The following is a 17,905-nucleotide window of genomic DNA, read 5'->3' as shown; positions in this document are numbered from 1 at the left end:
TTCAGTAAAAATAGAACGTATTTTAATAAAAATACATAAAATTAATGTATTTTGCAAACTGGCTTCGCTGGCCGCCAGTTGGAAACCCCTGGTCTAGAGCATTTTACATTGAGGAATGAAAGCACTATGCCATCCCCAAAGGGCATGTTCTTCACTAGAAGTGAAATAATCTACCACTTTTCCTTACGTTTCAACCGCACTAGTAGGACTGTATATCAGTTAGCAAACAACCACGAAAAAATCGTTAAAACAGGTAATGAAAAATCTAAATTTCTACAATTTTGTTACTTTATCTAAGACACTGGGTCCAGCACGTATAATATACTTTCTTCAACAAATTACCCAATCGATTTTCTTTCATTTGGTGCAAAAACAAAGGTTTTATCTCTATCCTATGAGAAGTCATACGCGTTTAAAGATTCCACTACAAATTCTGACGGCGGCCATAATGATGACGTCATATCTGCGAAACCCGCAACGGGATTCTTTGGGACATTTTATGAGAAATACACCTGAAGTAGTACTACATGCTCCAGCAAGTTTCGTTTCATTTTTTTTTAATGTCAAGGTTTGCCTCCAAAAGTGTCTAATTTGACTGTACTAATAATGGACTAGCAATTTTCGGAAGACTGTGAATAAATTGTTGCTTTCAGTCAATATGCTTTATTGTTGGCGGAATGATAACAAATCATCATTGTGTAATAGTATAGTTCTTACAAACCTTTCGTTATACTTGTATTGATACATGAAGTATGTACAATACCGTAGTATTATTTATTATCGTGAATTTTATTTGGCCTTATGCATGGGCGTATTTAAGGGGGGGGGTTAACAGGTCCAAACTCCTCATCTTGGTTGAGTAAAATTTCCAGATCACCTGTTTTATCCGTTTTTTCATAAAAATTTCTTCGGACTTATTTTATTCTCCTAAATTAGAGACGTATAGGACGGAATACGCGACCGAACGTACCATTGACAAAACGTACCACAGACAAAACGTACCTACCACCTGACCGGCTACCTGCGAAGGATCTTCTAATAAGTCTTAAAATATTTGCGATGCAACAAAACGTACCACTTGATGGGACGGCATCAAAAATAATTTACCGAAATTACGATTTTACGATTTTCTCTAGTTTTGCTGATTTCCATCACACTTTATTCAGGCTTTGGACTGGCAGAATTACTATATAATGTATATATAGCTATTTTTCGTGTTCAAAATCAGCTGTGGTTAAGCTGTCGTTCACATTTTTTTTCATTTGTTTTATCTTTTCGTCTTTTTTTTTCAATTTTCATTTTGGTTATGTTAGCAGCAAGAATATTGTCTCTTGTCATGTCGGAGGATCGTTCTGTTTTATTCCAATTTCTGCGTGTAAGGTATTGCCTTCAAACAAGATCTTAGGGTTCCGTTTTCTTCGTAATTGCGCGTATTCTTTGAAGGCGTTCGTCATACTTTATATACCTCTTCTTCCTCTTCGAACCTTCAATGTTTAACTCTGATTTTTCGGCCTCTCGTTTCAAACAAATTACGACGTTCTTCACTTTTCTAGGGTTTGGCCTTCCGAAGAGTGTCTTCAACCGGTTGTTCCAACTCTCTATGTCATTTGTAGTTCGGTGTCGTTTGTTATTACAGTTCCACGCTGTTATTGGAATTTCCGCGTTTTGCAACCAACTATTCAAAAAGTAATCAAAGAATAGAGTTAGCTTCGCTGATTCTGTGGCTTGAGAGTGTATTTCCAGCCATCCACCATAAACATCCTCCTCCGTTTTTAAGACGGCCAGAGCGGCACACATGCGTATATGCAAACGGATTTCCACATTCTCTCGATACTCGGCCGAAAGTCCTATATCTTGAACTTTACGCCAAAGGCATTTCTTAAAATGGAAGAAGCACCCACTGATTTCTGTCGAAGGAAACACTTGGCGAATCGCAGATATGGCTGCCAATTCAAAATCCACGTTCACTCTTTCTGGTTTCCACTGCGGAACAACCTGAATGATGAATCGAAACAAGCGAATATAGGTCTGTTTATCTTTATTGGGCAATAGAGCAGAAACTACGGGGCTGATATTGGCTTCTTCAGCCGTGCTTCCAAAATCTGCATGGATGCTGTAAATCTGAGAAAATTGTTTACTACAGCACTTAAAAGTACCATCCATTAAAAAATTAGTAAAGCATTTCAAACTCTCTTTGCCCTTCTCACCGCAGAAAATGATAATTCTGTTTTCTTCTCCATTGTCAGCTAACAGGAAAGAAGTACCGTCAAGCATCTTCACTGTTTCTTAATCGAAAACCACTTCTTTGCAGTTATTAAGCTCTTTTGTATTTCCTTGCGCCTTACATCTTTGCCGCTGTAAAGTTCTTCTCATTGACTGTGGTCTCGGCATTTCGGCTACAAGTCATACCCTGAAAATAGAATATAATATTGGAATAAGGGCATGAAGGGCATCTTAGTGTGTCAATTGCCCGTCTGATGGATTTTATGCATCTAAGTGCATATTTTTCAATTTATACATTTACATGCATAATTATTACGAAGCAATTGTTTCGTGATTTTATTTATCTTATATGAAAAATAAATTTTGACATATTACGATAATATGAAAGAAAATGGAAAATCGGGACCTGACCCGTTTTGCACATTTATGGTGCACTATCGTATTTTATTTTACTCCAACGACACGTTTTGGTGCTTCAAACGAAATATTTAATGTGTCATTTGACACATTTATTTTGATGCATTTAGCTATATTCATCACATTGTGAAACTAGCCATATTAACGTAAAAAGCAGAAAAAACAGGTTTCATTGATAAATTATTAATATCAGAATTACACTAACCTTTGTCGTGTATGTTGCCTAGAGTATCGTTGTAAATCTTGGTAATTGGCGTGTCTTCCTCTCGAAGCCTTTTCTTCGCCTCTTGCGTACGCTTCTTCACATCTAACTGAGCACACTCCACTGACTGACTCCGCAAACGTGATCACTCGACGGGCCACTAACCACTTTATTCTCTTTTGATTTTATGAAACCACAGATTGCTGCCTTACGGAAATCCACGTGATAGTACCATCCTTCGCTTCTCTTTTCTTCCTGTAAGCGTGTCTCTCGTAATAAGCACACAAACCACCCTTATTAGTAACACTTAACTCTATTTCCATGTTCATGCTTCGCTCCTACTCCGCTCCCAACTCAATATTCCACCTAAGAGTTCAAAGTCGTAATGACTAATGAGGTAAAACGAATAAACTAGCTGGGTGCTGGATGTTAAGGTCAAGTTAGCTGTGTGCTGATTCGGGTGGCATATAGTGCACCGTGTTGTAATGTCTGACATGTCAAGGGCAAGTCAAGCGTTTTCCTTGAAGTAATACGTTTTGTCGCGGAGTAAATATTTTGAAGGTAGGTGTATATCTGAGTGGTACGTCTCGTCGCGAAAACCCAAGTGGTACGTTTTGTCGCTGGTACGTTCTGTCGGGACACCATAGGACGGGATACGGAAATTTCGTAATTCCACACCAGATGGGACTGCAGGCCAAATAAATGTCTGCAATTTCCTGATAGTTTCGGAATTTCTGCGATAAGAAACTGCATTGGGACTGACAAATCAGTTATAAATTTTGCCCCTTGAGTCTTCTTAAAGGAATTTGGTTTTTAAGAATGCAGTGCAGGAAAACCAGGGAAACACCGTAACATTCTCAAGTTGTTTGACACATATGGACAGAAATGTGTCAATACTAAGTAGCGTGAATTGTGGAAATGTAGAAACTTTAGAGGCTTTACAATTTACCATTACAAGAGAAACATTTAAGCAAGCTCTTGTGTAACCTGTGGGGAGTTTGAAATATCTCCACTTGTTTTGACCAAATTCCTTTATGCAGTGCAACATTATTTTGGTCACCTCAAAAGTGTAACGGTATATTTTGTGTTTTTAAGCTGATTCTCAGCAACATACACAATATACACAACCATACATTTTTGAATCCTTGTCCCGAGGTTCAAAACTTGCAGTACCTGAAGTTCTGTGGATGCTAGTTTAGGCAATAGACACGTACCTCTTCAAATTACAACTTAACGCCCATTTCCTTTTAGATATATATAGGTTTATTCATATTATATTTACAGAAGTTAATTCTTGGCCGTTATTAGCACAATTACATTTCGGTGTACCCTGTCCCCCCTTCCCGAAGAGAGTGTGTAGACTCGCGTAGCCACTGGCTCCACGAGTAAAAAAAAATATAACCCTCAGTACCAAAAAAGGTGGCTGAAGGTATGTGTGTTGTGTACCCGGTTTCCCACATGAAATGAACTATTGGAATGATATGAAAAAAGCAAGTGTGTGTATTAAAAGAAAGAAAGTTAACATCCCCGCCGTCGGTTCACATAATAAGGAAAGAAAGCTCGCCCAGACGCTCCCCTCAGAGAAAAAGATACCTCTTACATTGCTGTACTCCGCCAAACATCTGAGACCCACTGCTCCTCTGCCCTTCCTATTTATAGGCCCCGCTAATGACCTAAACCGTTACTGGAAACTTACCGCTCCCCCAACGGCCAAGAACCCAAAAGTACAGGAATACATAGCCATACACAATTTATACATAAAAAGGATCCAGTAATGATCGCATCATTACATAGTCCCCCCTTCCTGAAGAGAGAAAAATCAAAGTTCTGTAACCTAGAAAAATAATAATAATATACACAAAGCACTTGTTCGCAGTTTCTGTTCACTACAAACACACTTCCATTAGATCACACGACACTGACAGTCAATGTTCACTCTAATTTTGTCCACAAGTGTACTTCGAGATCCGCGATCTTCCCTCAGCACTGGAGCTGGTTAACCCACGTCGATTCTTACCCACTCAGCATCTCTTCCATCCTTCCTCCTGGACCAATGAGAGACAGTCTCCTGGAAATCCATCCAAGTCACCAAGGCTGCTGGTTCGAATCCCGGCAACGCCACTGCTCTGCGCTCCTGCCGAGATCGGAAGACACCGCTTCGACCGGTTTCCACATGAATGGATCGAAGTGGCTCTACATCCGAAGATGTCACTGCTATGCACGGCGCTAGAACTGCGTTCACTCGCCACCGAACTGCGACTTCTCGACGAAATTACACGGTAAAAGAGTACGCACTAACTTTGCGTTACTTTCGCGATGAAATTGACTGCGGAACGACACTTTTGTATGAGTACTGTATGAGGTATGGGTTAGAGAAAATAAGTGAAAGATAGAAAAAAGAAAGATAGATAAATCCCTATGTACAATATTTACAAAAAATCTCCCTTTGAAATTAGACTAGAATCTGTTTCTCAGCTTGTAACGCATCCGGGATATATCTTCGTCTAGCTCCTCCTGCCGAAGTTACGTGCGTTCTCTTTGCTGAATTGGGTTCGGCTACTTTCCTTGCAAAGTCAGGTGGCGAAGAATAAGGCTTCAACTGGTCACTGTTGGCTCTCAATATTCTTCCGTCCCCGCTGTGTTTCATTTTGAAAGTATTTGCCGAAGTTTGCTCCACAATTGCGTGTGATCCAGAGGACTTCCCCGAGAATTTACTGCTTACTCTGCGGGCTTTACCAGTGATAGGATGTTCCTTAAGCCAAGCTTTATCCCCCACTTCAAACGTGCATTTGCGGCGTTTCTTATCACAAGCTTTGTTCTTGGCGTCTTCCATCCTGAATTTCGTTTCCTCCTTACTTGACATGAAATCTTGCTTCTTATTCCTGTCATCTTTTAATACGCAGCATGGCTGGCACGACTTACAATACTGGATAACGTCTTTAGTTAGGCCTATCCAAGTGTATTGTTCCCTAACCTTCGCTAACGTTTTCAATCTCCCAGGATGACAAGCGAATGCATTATCATGCAACGACACGAGAATTTGCGAACGTAGTGAAGTAGGTGCCCATATTTTCCCTTTTCCCTTCTCTTTGTACTTTTCCGTAGGCAAATTTCTCCTAAGAATTCCCTCGTTGTCGAAATACGAAGATTTGGCCTGGGTCTTCACCTTTTCCTTGTACTTCTTCGTTCCTTCCACCTCCTCATTCCTTGTAACCCTCGCTACGTCAGCAAGAAACTTGTCTTTCATTTGCCCGGAAATGAGGGAGGCTGTGTCCAGAAACCTACGTGGCTCCTCAGAATTGTATTCTTCATTTCCCTCAGTGGCAGAGAATGGCAACAATGAAGAATTTTCCATATCTTTAGTTCCAGAGAGACGAACCATGGGCAGTTTTGTGCTCCGAAGCAAATTTTCCCTCTGTTGCTTCCTCATTTGCTTCGCACTTTCCTCAGTACACAAAGCGCTGAAATCTGCAACTGATTTCTGCACAGTGTCAGTCGAACATTCCACACGGTCAATCATGTCCTCAGTTTCGAGGTGTGGTTTGCAATTTCCCATCGTCGCGGTTGCTTCAGCTACAGTTTCATTTCTTTCCATCGTCGCAGTCATCGTCGCGGTTAGCCCAGCTCCAGCTTCCACAGTCGACGTCCTCCCCTGCTGCGAGAACGGAAGCTTCTTTCCCACTTCCCTCTTCTCCGCAGAAAATAAATGAATGACGTTACTGTTCTCAAAACTGTAGCCTCCCTGCTTCAAATGTAGCGATATGCCGGCCTTCCTTATGAACCCACGACCTGCGATAAATCCCGTGAAACAATTGCGCAGAACGATGAATTTATGCTTAAATTTCATCCCATTCAAATGTACAGTAAGATACATTTCCCCACATGATTGTACAGAGCCTACTGCCAAAGAAATATTAATACGTTTATTGTTAATCTTATTTCCTTGTTTTTCCAGTTCTCTTGCGATCTCAACAGACACGGTGCTCACAGACGCACCAGAATCCAAATATAGCGAGAAGTCCTTTCCCTGAACCTTACAGGTGACTAACGGTTTTTCGTCGCCAGAAGTGAAATTTCTGCAGTTACGTATTTTCCTATTCTTCCCCCTGTTTTGCTTTCCTTTTACGTGTGCAAGAACCGGAGTTATCTGTTCTGGTCTAACGGTATCTTTAGAGACGGCACAGGTGGCGCCCTTCTGCGGACCATCATACCCCCTTCTCCTCGCCGGTTCTTCTGCTCTCGACGGGGTTCCAATATTCCCGGAAAGGCTCAAGCGGTTGAAAAAACCCGGATTTATGGCACTCATTGATACTTCTGTTCCCACGCGGCCGAAAGTGTTCATTGTCCCCGCGGCTGCTAATTGCCTTGTGCCACTCGCTGAAGTCGGCATGGCAGACAGATGCGGCGAAGTGTTGTCCCTCAGTTCTGGACAATAGTACAGGGCTTCTGAATACAATCTCTTTTGAATGTCCATAGCGCGAATCTCCAGATCTTTCAAGGTTGCAAAGGTTCTATCGTACAGGTGCGTTCTGAATTTAGGGTGGGAAAACTTCAAAACGTGCTGGATGACCTCGTCTTCTGTTCCCCGTTTCTCCCTCATTGCAAAAAGCTTCCTGGTGTGTCGAATAAATGCAAGAAGAGACTGGTCTGGTGACTGGTAATTGTTCTGAATGATCCTTGCTATTTCCGAGTCGTAATCGACACTAAAGAATTCTTCCAAGAACGTCTTCTCAAATTCCCTAAAAGTGCCGAATGGTCTCGAAAATCTGAACCAATCTGCAGCGATTTCCTTCAACGAAAGCGGCAAGATTCTATCTAAGAGAAAAGTATCCCCAATTTCCATGATTTCCTGATAACTGCGTAATTCATACAAATAATCGTGTGGACTTACATCGCCGACGTTTCCCTTAAAGATCGGAATGTTAATGTTGCTTTTTTCCAAGATTTTGCTCATTTTTTCCTCGCAGGTCCTTATCGAAGTTCCTTGTGTAACATTTAGAGAAAGTCTCTGAAGTTCCCCCACAATATCTTCCTCACGCCTTCCTTCCAAGTTCGTATTACCTAGCAACTTGCTAATGAGCTCCCTGTCTATTTGAATTGCCATTTTGTCTTCTATTATTTTCTTTCCACTTCACAATAACTAATGCCTTCAGTACTTTTCACAAAAAAATATCCCGACTCTGAGCCCCCAGTATGTAACGGTATATTTTGTGTTTTTAAGCTGATTCTCAGCAACATACACAATATACACAACCATACATTTTTGAATCCTTGTCCCGAGGTTCAAAACTTGCAGTACCTGAAGTTCTGTGGATGCTAGTTTAGGCAATAGACACGTACCTCTTCAAATTACAACTTAACGCCCATTTCCTTTTAGATATATATAGGTTTATTCATATTATATTTACAGAAGTTAATTCTTGGCCGTTATTAGCACAATTACATTTCGGTGTACCCTGTCCCCCCTTCCCGAAGAGAGTGTGTAGACTCGCGTAGCCACTGGCTCCACGAGTAAAAAAAAATATAACCCTCAGTACCAAAAAAGGTGGCTGAAGGTATGTGTGTTGTGTACCCGGTTTCCCACATGAAATGAACTATTGGAATGATATGAAAAAAGCAAGTGTGTGTATTAAAAGAAAGAAAGTTAACATCCCCGCCGTCGGTTCACATAATAAGGAAAGAAAGCTCGCCCAGACGCTCCCCTCAGAGAAAAAGATACCTCTTACATTGCTGTACTCCGCCAAACATCTGAGACCCACTGCTCCTCTGCCCTTCCTATTTATAGGCCCCGCTAATGACCTAAACCGTTACTGGAAACTTACCGCTCCCCCAACGGCCAAGAACCCAAAAGTACAGGAATACATAGCCATACACAATTTATACATAAAAAGGATCCAGTAATGATCGCATCATTACAAAAGGTACACTGTTCAATATTGTGAACTTCAAGATATTCTTAAAAAGATCTAAGAGAGAGTTCTGAGAACTTTATAAAATGTATTCCAAAGCAGAGAAACTACTTAGAGACCATGATGAAGAACCGAAGAGACCTAGAACACCCAGCCGTCAAATAGGAGGAACAATGCAACAGCTGAGGGCACAAAAGAATATTACAAACTAAACCATTTTCGTCCATTTTTTAACCATTTTGTAGTAACCATTCTCTGAACACAGTAAACGCATTGCAAAATTGTAACAACTTATTTCAAAAATGTGAAATGGCTATTCCTCATTCATTGGAACAGTGTGTCAAAATGTTGGATGGCCTGGTTGATAGATTGGATTTTGATAGCCTGATCATAGCTAAGCCTGCTATACGTCCCGGATTTTCTGGGACAATCCCGGAATGATATCATTTGTCCTGTTTCTTCGGGATACACAAATCTCCTGGAATCGGGTGGAAAAGAGGAAATGATGAAGACTATACTTTTCTAAACTTTATTTATATTTAAATGCGTAATATTAAAATGCTCATTTTATTGAACAATCTAAGTGTACTGTACATAATACGAGAGTTATCGAGTTACAAGAATATGCTGCAAAGATATTTGACTTCGCGATAGCGCCGCCGTCTGCTAGCAGCACTGAATTTCAGTTGCAAATCTCTTCCATTGCATAATAAGCTGCATATTGTAAACAGTCAGTGCTTATGTGCCTATCTATTCAGTCCACAGTTTTCAAATAAAGTTTCGACATTGTGAGATAGCAGCTTAGACACCGAAAAGGAATTGCAAGATTAATGATATACTTCGAAGTGGACTTCTGTTCTTTTTAAGAAGTGTAAAGAATATGATAATGGATATGTACATATACACAACTTTGTCGGGTCCAAGTTTTTTATTACAAATTTTGTCAACCTTAACTGCGAGCAATTAATTTGAATTTTTAGTACTATTTTAATTAATTTAATATATAATTATTTTAGTTTAAACATTACTATTATAATTATTGTTATGAGACACTTGGTTCGGATCCCTCCCCGAATCATATTTCTAGATACGTGCCTGGCCAAAGGGTAAACTTGTTTTGTATATATTTTAGAAATATATATATACATTTTTATATAAGCTATCACTACGCCATCGGGGAGTCCCCTTGTCTGGTAGAGTTTTTATACAACAGTAGTCATTGGAGATTAAGTATCATACTTGTGATTGATTTTTGCGAAACGATATCGATTGATTTTAATAAACTCAATCCATATTTAGCTGCATTATCATATTTACCTTCTATACTGATATTCTTCATAGCATCATGAACCTCCGAGTGACGTCATCAAATGGTGTTCATTAATATCGCGGACGATTCAACCTGTATAAATTCCACTTTCAATTTCGACAAACAAGAAGACACGTAGGCAAGGGCGGGGACCTAGACCCGCCTGCAGGAATACCTCCGAAATGAAAATACTGACAATGAGATATGGAAAGATAGCTAGTTACAACGAATATAAAAACTAGAATTAAATAAGAAATTGGTATGAAAATGGCGACTTCTCCGTGGGTACGACGTCGTGCTGGTTGTCGGAGAAGCACGCTTCTGAGACGAGACAGATATATTGCAACTTCGCATTAGAAGCGGAGACGCACGGTCTGGGGCGCCGGGAAGGAATTGCCCCGCATTCCGGATAATGCATTTCAATGAAGTGTCTCGCAAGTTCGGACGAGCGCGGGAATTTCTTTCGCTCAACTTAGCTGAAAGGTAACTTATGTCCCCCGCTTTCTCCTTGCAGTGTTGCCACACCAGTGAACTTAATTTCCCTTTCGTACAAAGTTTCCCTTCGTCACCGAAAATTGAAATCACGATCGCAAAACTACGTCAATAATAATAATAATAATAATAATATATTAATATTATTTACATTGGTATAAATATAAATTTACAAAAATACAAGGCTCGATTGATTGAAAATGGACGGTATAACAAATGTTAATGATATCAAATTGTGAACTTTGCAAGAATATATGAAATACGAACATTCATGGCAACATTTAACATTGAGTTCATGGTAAAGTAATTTAAAAGTTAAAGGATGCGAAGTTACCCCCTGCAGGACTTGCCAAGTACTAAATATAAAAATAAATTAGTTTATCATTTGTTGTAGGTTAATCGAAGATTATTTATTTCTACCGAACTTACACGAAGGCTAGAATTACATTGGGATTATGCGGTTTGAATTAACAGTACATAAGATTTATGCAGATTTCTTGTAATGATATGCATAAAATATCAGTCAGGAAGTTTGCTTCTCATCAACTGAACGTAACACACTGTTCTTATTATTCAATAAAATTTGAATTTTTATTGTTTGACATTAATTTCCTTGCCAGTTTAGTTGCTTTCATACATATTTTAGCAACCTTAACAAGTCAGCTAGATAATGAATACGAGATGTATTATGTCTATTCTTTATCTTTTCACCTATTCATGTAATAATAATAATAATTATTATTATTATTATTATTTTACCTATTTTAGTAATTATTGTTATGGATATACCTATTATATTATTATATCAATTATTATTATTATTATTATTATTATTTATGAAACACTTGATTCAACCCCTTCCGAAATATATTTATTTCTAGATACGTGCCTAATGATTCGGGTATCAGAAAAGTTCCTTGTATTTTTGATTTTCATAAAAAGTTTTATATTTTTTTTTGACGGAAAATTTTCACCTGAATTTCCCTACGCCAAGGTAAATTTCCCTTCACGTGGCCATACTGTCTCCCCGCGATCATTTCCCAGAGTGCACCGCGCAGGGGCGCAAGCCCGTTAAGAGAGAGCGAGATGAAAAGAAAAGGAAAAATGTCTAGATGAAATTTCCGACTAGAAGAATCCATATATAGTCCCCAAAGCTTCCATTTCCCAACGCCAGGTACGAGAACTGCTGATGTCTACTTTGCCCACCCTTCCACGATCCCCCTCCCCACTCTTCCCCCGAAAAGCCCCCGGATTCCCAAAGTTCGAGCAAAGAACCTCCATTTTGAATGCAATCTCCTGGCGGGCGAACCGTGCATTATCTTGGAGCGAGAGAGCATATACTCATTTTCATAACCATTGAGCAACTCCTGCAAAAGTCCTAATGGACAACTCCTTTTTCTGCCTTTTATATTCCCGGTTCCTTGACTGTTAAGACACTGCGAGATTTATAGAAGACATAACTCTTCCCTCGGGAGTGGATCCTGACGGAATATACATTGTCTCTAGGATGGAAAAATACAAAAGGAGGAAGGGGGAGGGGGAGTTGAAGGACTTCGGGAATGGATGATCGGAGTTAGAAAAGTATAAGCGAGAGGTGGCGGGGAGGAGTTTGAATGGAAGGGACTGAGATAGAGAGAGAGAGAGAGAGAAGGAAAAAAGGAACCTACTCAAAATTTTCCCGAAGGATTTCTCTGATCTCCATCGGGGACATCCTAAATCTTTCTTTCGGGTCTGGAAGCGTTTCTTGGTCTCCGTGTAGATTTCCATATTCAAATCCAATATGGCAGCGTAACTCGACTCAGAAGCTGAATGTCAAGTGGAGGGGTGTGGTGTTTCCGAGTCGTAATAAACACTCTCAAAATGAATATGGTCGGAATTTTTCTTTCCCCCCTCCATTTTTTTCCAAACGGCTCATTCTGGATTTGACTAGGAGATCTGAGAGACATTAAATAACGTATACCTAACCTAGATTGTTCACTTTGAACTAATAGGCTATTTATTCAATATCATACAAAAGTGTTTTCTCGTGTTATTATTGGTCATTTCCTTTTAGACAAATTGTTAATTCTTGTTCTTCTTGCAATCTTAGGAACTTAGCATATTATTCATATTTTCTCCAAACATTCTAGTCTAGTTCTGATGACGTCAGAGAATGTTGACGTGGCTGAGGATTTATGAACAAGCAGGTGATCACTTGGTGACTACGAGAGATTCTTGCATGTTGAAACTATAAAGTATGGAGTATGATTTAATGTTGTTAAGAACTTGAGAAGTTGAATGTGGAAACTGGTCTTTTAGCTAAAAGATTCCGTATCATACCAATAAGTATAGCGACCGTTAAAAATTTGAAATATATTTATTTATATTCTTTAAAACTTCTACTGATTTCATTTAGGAATGGATGATCAAGTTTTACCGATACCCTGAGTGACATCTATCATGCCCTATGAAGGCTCAGGTTCGTATTTTCTTGTGCTTTATAAATAAATAGTGTTCTCTTTGTGTAAGAAAAGAACGTGGCACTCATTCTCCTTCTATCTATAGGGCCGTCCTGATGGCATATTGCGACCCCTGTTCGATACCCGATGGAGGCACATAGTGGTTCGGATCCCACTTTAAACTGTATGTCCAGTCCCGATTAGCCTTTCTGTGCATAAAGTGGACTTAAAACAACAAATCAAACCAAACGTGGCAGAATCACTTCTCGTTTTCTGAATGAAGAAGCTCGTTTTGTTCTCGGTCTCATTTCGAAACGTAAAGTCTTGTTATCGTTTCGTCCCGAAGCGAAAGTAAACAAAACTGATTTTTCTTTTCTGGTTTCTGATTAGTAAACGAAACACCAACAAAAACTGAGTGATGAATAATGTATTGTTCGGTTTTTGCCACTTTTATAAATTAAGTCCATTAAGTGCTGAACTACAGGATGAGGTAGATATGGATCGACGTTTTTTCTTACTCACCCAAGGCTTCCAATAGATACTGATGTGAGCGAGCCTGAGGGTGTCCCAGAGCCGCTTATGCAGGAACAACGATAGAAAATCCCCGGCCCACGCGTGGTAGTCTAAAGTCCTAACAATTGGATCACTGCGGCCAATTCCTCCTTAATTAATGTATGGGAAATTCATAACAAGAGGAAAGAGTTCTCCAGGAAGATAGCTCTTGCTTTTAAAACAATATGTAGTAAAAGCAGAATGCAGGGTGCGAAATCCCTGCAGATTGGTGGCGCGGAGGTGCAGGTGCAGACAGACACACGCGCATGCACGCATGCACACACTATATATATATATATATATATATATATAGACACACACACAGGGTGACTGGTAATTAGATGTATTCCCTGAAAGGGGATAAAGTAGAGACAATTTGCAATAAATTTGACCATATGATACCCCGTCCGAAAATTAGTAGTTTTCGAGATAATCGTATTTCATTGGTTTTTTTTTAAAAAATGACAATTTTCCACATAAAAAGATGAATTGACAAAAAACTGCTCATTGTATGGAACTTATTTCAGCGTTTTCTGATAGCTAACAAATAAGTGGTTCGTTGAGAAAAAAGTTTTTCCCAAATAACAATCACATGTAAATAACGGGTGGGTCTAAACTTACTTGGCAACGTATTAATAACAAAAATGGCATGACACGAAGCGCACAAATTACTTAAATTACTTCCTTGTGACATCTGCTATCCAACAAGGTACAAATGTTGCTGACATTCACATTTGTGTACAAGAAATAATACTTCATTCATCTTCATGTGAATGGAATCAATGAACAATCCAATTAAAGAACATTATATGTCTTGCTCAAAGTGGGCACCTCCGTTAAGAATGAAGGCACCCAGGTTTTTACGGACGTTTGGTCTCTTAACTCGTGATGTGATGGTGTCCTTGATGTGTTGACCAGCTGATAAGATCCTCTCCCTGAGTTCTTCTTGCGAGTTTACCGGTGTCTTGTCATGTGGCTCCAAATGTAAAAGTCGCAAGGCGTCAAATCGATGGGGGATTTCCCTTCATCCAAGTCTATGGAGTTTTATCAAAGCTCTTAACATAGCAAAATGTATCTCGCCATCATTGTCTGCAAAGTCCAAAATGCAAACTTCTGATCCATGCGATCTTGCTCACTTTCGCTTCAGTTCGGTGCTTTTTGGCATTCATGCCTTGCGAAGTAATGTTTCAGCATTCAAATTTGCATCACTGACCATGTTAACGTTGAAATATTTAGCATTTAAATAATCCTCACAGACAAAAGGCGGAGTTTGACCGTGGATAACATGAAAAAAGATTGTTGCCTCAGTATACGGCGAAGAGTGGATTATAATAGCAAATTTCCAATGGTAAGTTCTGCCATCGCCGTAGGGTTAGGCAACACGCATAACGTTATGCAAGATAGTGCGTATTTCAGGATATAGGTGTCCCATTTTCATTGCCGGTGACTATACCTAATCAGCATTTTTCAGGAATTTTGAACTATTTTAAGTTTATTTGAACCTACTTCAGGATTTTTCAAGCCTAACTTAAGATTTTTAGGACCTATTTTAGTATTTTTCGAGCCTATTTTAGAGTTTTTCGAACCTATTTTAGGATTTTTAGAGCCTATTTTAGAGTTTTTCGAACCTATTTTAGAATTTTTAGAGCCTATTTTAGAGTTTTTCGAACCTATTTTAGAATTTTTCGAGCCTATTTTAGAGTTTTTCGAACCTATTTTAGGATTTTTAGAGTCTATTTTAAAGTTTTTCGAACCTATTTTAGGATTTTTAGAGCCTATTTTAGAGTTTTTCGAACCTATTTTAGGATTTTTAGAGCGTATTTTAGTTTTTCGAACCTATTTTAGGATTTTTAGAGCGTATTTTAGAGTTTTTCGAACCTATTTTAGGATTTTTAGAGCGTATTTTAGAGTTTTTCGAACCTATTTTAGGATTTTTAGAGCCTATTTTAGGATTTTTAGAGCCTATTTTAGAGTTTTCGAACCTATTTTAGGATTTTTAGAGCCTATTTTAGAGTTTTTCGAACCTATTTTAGGATTTGTAGAGCCTATTTTAGAGGTTTTCGAACCTATTTTAGGATTTTTAGAGCGTATTTTAGAGTTTTTCGAACCTATTTTAGGATTTTTAGAGCGTATTTTAGAGTTTTTCGAACCTATTTTAGGATTTTTAGAGCCTATTTTAGAGTTTTTCGAACCTATTTTAGGATTTTAGAGCCTATTTTAGAGTTTTTCGAACCTATCTTAGGATTTTTAGAGCCTATTTTAGAGTTTTTCGAACCTATCTTAGGATTTTTAGAGCCTATTTTAGAGTTTTTCGAACCTATCTTAGGATTTTTAGAGCCTATTTTAGAGTTTTTCGAACCTATTTTAGGATTTTTAGAGCCTATTTTAGAGTTTTTCGAACCTATTTTAGGATTTTTAGAGCCTATTTTAGTTTTTCGAACCTATTTTAGGATTTTTAGAGCCTATTTTAGAGTTTTTCGAACCTATTTTAGGATTTTTAGAGCCTATTTTAGAGTTTTTCGAACCTATTTTAGGATTTTTAGAGCCTATTTTAGAGTTTTTCGAACCTATTTTAGGATTTTTAGAGCCTATTTTAGGAACCTAAAAGCACACTTGTTAGAACCTAAAAATCCGAGGTCTAGTTATAACTGAGTGAAATACTCTCTCCACACGTATCATATCTGCTCGCTGTTCTTGACGAGTTCTGTCTTAGACGAATATGCAAGTCGTGTCCACAACTTGTCACAGTCCGTACTTCACTCTGACATGCGCTCCTCCCGTTATCCCGTACTAAGTGTAGCGATCGGATTTATAAGTGGACTGAGAGACGTGTCCTTCCGCACTGCATATTTTATGCTCCTGCCGGACTAGAGGTTGTTACTCCTCCAGTCCTCTATCGGCGAGGTGTACTTTCGTTACCTCCCGTATAACCTCAGCTCGGAGGCATTAGGAAATGCAGCACATTCCTGCGATAACTTACAGGCAGTCGACGGAGACGACAAGTTAATGAACAGTGTAAAGAGAGCATTAAACGAGCTTCTTCTCCAACTTCACTCATTATACCTCATCAATATACAGGGTGTTTCTAAAGGTCGTTTACAACGCTTGGGAGGTGATTCCTCACACGAAAACAAGCAAAAAGTCTAAGTTCCATTTTTACGACTGAGGCTTCGTTTCCGAGATAGGAGCCTCGCAAAAGGTGACAAAGTGAACGTCACACCTGACTATGACGAATACTATCACATATAGAGAGGCGGTTCCAAGGGAATCATAAAGGAATCGTATGTGCTCAGTGCGGAAGTCACTATGAAAAGTTCACTGCACGCATGCGCAATGGAGTCCTCAAAGGAATTGAGGATTTCCAGCAAGAACAATGCATGGAAAAGGTATGTAACGCAGCAAGAAGGACCGTGACAATGAGAAATGCGTTCAAGACAACACATCCCGACATCAAACATCAAAACATGAGCACCGAACACAAAATCCGAAAAGTTGAGCACGGTTGCATACCCCAGTTACACGCGAGGAATGAACGAATCATGTCATGTGGCATACGAGAGACACATTACTCCACCAGGAGGAGGGAAAGATTGATTGATTGATTGATTTAGTTTATTTTACTTCGCGTTTTGTGCCTCTTGGCTAATTTGCGAAGATGGGGATGAGTGATGAAATTTATGAAAATGGACATTCACAAACAACCATACCCGACCGGGATTCGAACCCGGGACCCTTGGCGTCGCAGCGCGATGTGCTAACCACTCGGCCACAGGGTCGGGCAGGAGGAGGGAAAGAAAAACACAATATCAGATGATTGCGACAACGTGTATTTTTACACGCGACAACTACGTAATATCCCCCCCCACACACACACAACAAACAACAAATACTACAATGTCTTATGCACAGACAGTCCGTGTCACTGTACACCAACTGAAGATGTCACTTTCACCACACAAAGGGGGTTGGGAGCAATACCAAAAGTGTTCGCACGCGATCATTGTGACGTAAAAGAGACCAGTTTTGGAAGCGCTGTGCAGGCAAGTCTGGCTCTCGTAGTCTACGTTTGGCCTTCATGACTGCTGTACTCGCGAGAGGAGCTCGAAGGGTTGGTTCTCTCCGGCAGTCGTTCCAGTCGTGTTGCAGGTGCTGGGATATGATCAGCAGTTCGCTCTAGGTTGTCATACGCATTGAAGAGTACTAGTATGTTGTATTGAAAGAAGTTGACGTGGTGGAGTGGGCAAGTCAAGTATCGCAACAATTGGTCTGTGGTGTTCGTACGGTGATACGGCCAATTTGTGCAGTGTGTCAGTGTTAAACAAAAACGATACTTTGCAGTTCCAGCTCCCTATTACACAGATGG

Source organism: Lepisma saccharinum, chromosome 5 (genome assembly GCF_977018435.1).
Source record: "Lepisma saccharinum chromosome 5, izLepSacc3.1, whole genome shotgun sequence".
NCBI lineage: Eukaryota > Metazoa > Arthropoda > Insecta > Zygentoma > Lepismatidae > Lepisma > Lepisma saccharinum.
Note: the sequence above shows the minus strand (reverse complement) of the source record.